The sequence below is a fragment of the Petromyzon marinus genome, unplaced genomic scaffold (assembly GCF_048934315.1).
Source record: "Petromyzon marinus isolate PM22_M1 ecotype Great Lakes invasive population unplaced genomic scaffold, UKy_Petmar_22M1.pri1.0 PM_G_Scaffold_90, whole genome shotgun sequence".
Lineage (NCBI taxonomy): Eukaryota > Metazoa > Chordata > Hyperoartia > Petromyzontiformes > Petromyzontidae > Petromyzon > Petromyzon marinus.
The window spans coordinates 155,001-157,500 of record NW_027423047.1 but is presented as its reverse complement, the minus strand read 5'-3'; positions in this window follow the sequence as shown (position 1 = coordinate 157,500).

Sequence of the window (2,500 nt, the reverse complement as noted above, 5' to 3'; positions counted from 1 at the left end):
TTCCTCCTTCTCCAACCTCAACCTTTTGAGCTTTGCTGAGAACCAGGGCTTGTTGTTGTTAAAGTTCACCCTGGTACGTGTTGGGATACAGCAGTCCTCACAGAAGCTGATGTACACAGCCTCTGTGAGTTCATCCAGACTATTGGTAGCAGTCGTGAACATATCCCAGTCAGTACAGTCTAAGCACGCCCGCAAATCTTCCACAGCCTCACTGGTCCACTGTTTAGATGTCCTCACAGCAGGTTTACAGAGTTTTAGTTGCTGCCTGTATGCACGAATCAGGTGGACCAAGGGAGTTCTGTGCGAGCCGAACAGCCCCGTGACCCACAAGAGAAACATCCCCGCCAAATTCGAGCGTTTGACGGGGTCTATCCGTGAAAAAATATTCACGTTTTTGAGTGCACATGCATTTCTGCTGCAAATGCCTCTGGAAGTTTCATGCCGTTCGTATGCCAATTGTGGCAACACGAAAATGACCCGTTTTCCCATTCCGAGGGATTTCTGTGCGACCCTAACAGCCCCGTGAGCCACAAGAGACACATCCCCGCCAATTTCTAGCGTTTCACGGGGTCTATCCGTGAAAAATATAGACGTTTTTGAGTGCACATGCATTTCTGCTGCAGATGCCTCTGGAAGTTTCATGCCGTTCGTACGCAATGTGGCAACACGAAAATGACCCCTTTTCCCATTCCGAGGGATTTCTGTGCGACCCTAACTAACAGCGCCCGTGAGCCACAAGAGAGACATCCCCGCCAATTTATAGCGTTTCACGGGGTCTATCCGTGAAAAATATAGACGTTTTTGAGTGCACATGCATTCCTGCTGCAAATGCCTCTGGAAGTTTCATGCCGTTCCTATGCAATGTGGCCACACAAAAATGACCCGTTTTCCCATTCCGAGGCATTTCTGTGCGACCCTAACAGCCCCGTGAGCCACAAGAGAGACATCCCCGCCAACTTCTAGCGTTTGACGGGGTCTATGCGTGAAAAATATTAAAATTTTTGAGTGCACGTGCCTTTCTGCTGCAAATGCCTCTGGAAGTTTCATGGCGTTCCTATGCAATGTGGCAACACGAAAATGACCCCTTTTCCCATTCCGAGGGAGTTCTGTGCCACCCTAACAGCCCCGTGAGCCACAAGAGACACATCCCCGCCAATTTCTAGCGTTTCACGGGGTCTATCCGTGAAACATATAGAAGTTTTTGAGTGCACATGCATTCCTGCTGCAAATGCCTCTGGAAGTTTCATGCGGTTCGTACGCAATGTGGCAACACGAAAATGACCCGTTTTCCCATTCCCAGGGATTTCTGTGCGACCCGAACAGCCCCGTGAGCCACAAGAGACACATCCCCGCCAATTTCTAGCGTTTCACGGGGTCTATCCGTGAAAAATATCAATTTTTTTTTGACTGCACATGCATTTCTGCTGCAAATGCCTCTGGAAGTTGCATGCGGTTCGCATGCAATGTGGCGACACGAAAATGACCCGTTTTCCCATTCCGAGGGATTTCTGTGCCACCCTAACAGCCCCGTGAGCCACAAGAGAGACATCCCCGCCAATTTCTAGCGTATCACGGGGTCTATCCGTGAGAAATATTCACTTTTTTGAGTGCACATGCATTCCTGCTGCAAATGCCTCTGGAAGTTTCATGCGGTTCGTATGCAATGTGGCGACACGAAAATGACCCGTTTTCCCATTCCGAGGGATTTCTGTGCCACCCTAACAGCCCCGTGAGCCACAAGAGAGACATCCCCGCCCACTTCTAGCGTTTCACGGGGTCTCTCCGTGAAAAATATCACATTTTTTGAGTGCACATGCATTCCTGCTGCAAATGCCTCTGGAAGTTTCATGCGGTTCGCATGCAATGTGGCGACACGAAAATGACCCGTTTTTTCCCATTCCGAGGGATTTCTGTGCCACCCTAACAGCCCGTGAGCCACAAGAGACACATCCCCGCCAATTTCTAGCGTTTCACGGGGTCTATCCGTGAAAAATATTCAATTTTTTGACTGCACATGCATTTCTGCTGCAAATGCCTCTGGAAGTTTCATGCGGTTCGCATGCAATGTGGCGACACGAAAATGACCCGTTTTCCCATTCCGAGGGATTTCTGTGCCACCCTAACAGCCCCGTGAGCCACAAGAGAGACATCGCCGCCAATTTCTAGCGTTTCACGGGGTCTATCCGTGAAAAATATTCACTTTTTTGACTGCACATGCATTCCTGCTGCAAATGCCTCTGGAAGTTTCATGCCGTTCGCATGCAATGTGGCAACACGAAAATGACCCGTTTTCCCATTCCGAGGGATTTCTGTGCCACCCTAACAGCCCCGTGAGCCACAAGAGACACATCCCCGCCAATTTCTAGCGTTTCACGGGGTCTATCCGTAAAAATGTAGCACGCACCAAAACGAGAAAAGATTTCCATCGCACCTGCACTATTGTATGGACAATGGTAACCTCATGTGAGGACGAAGTGGTGTGCCGGCGGCAGGTTGTTTC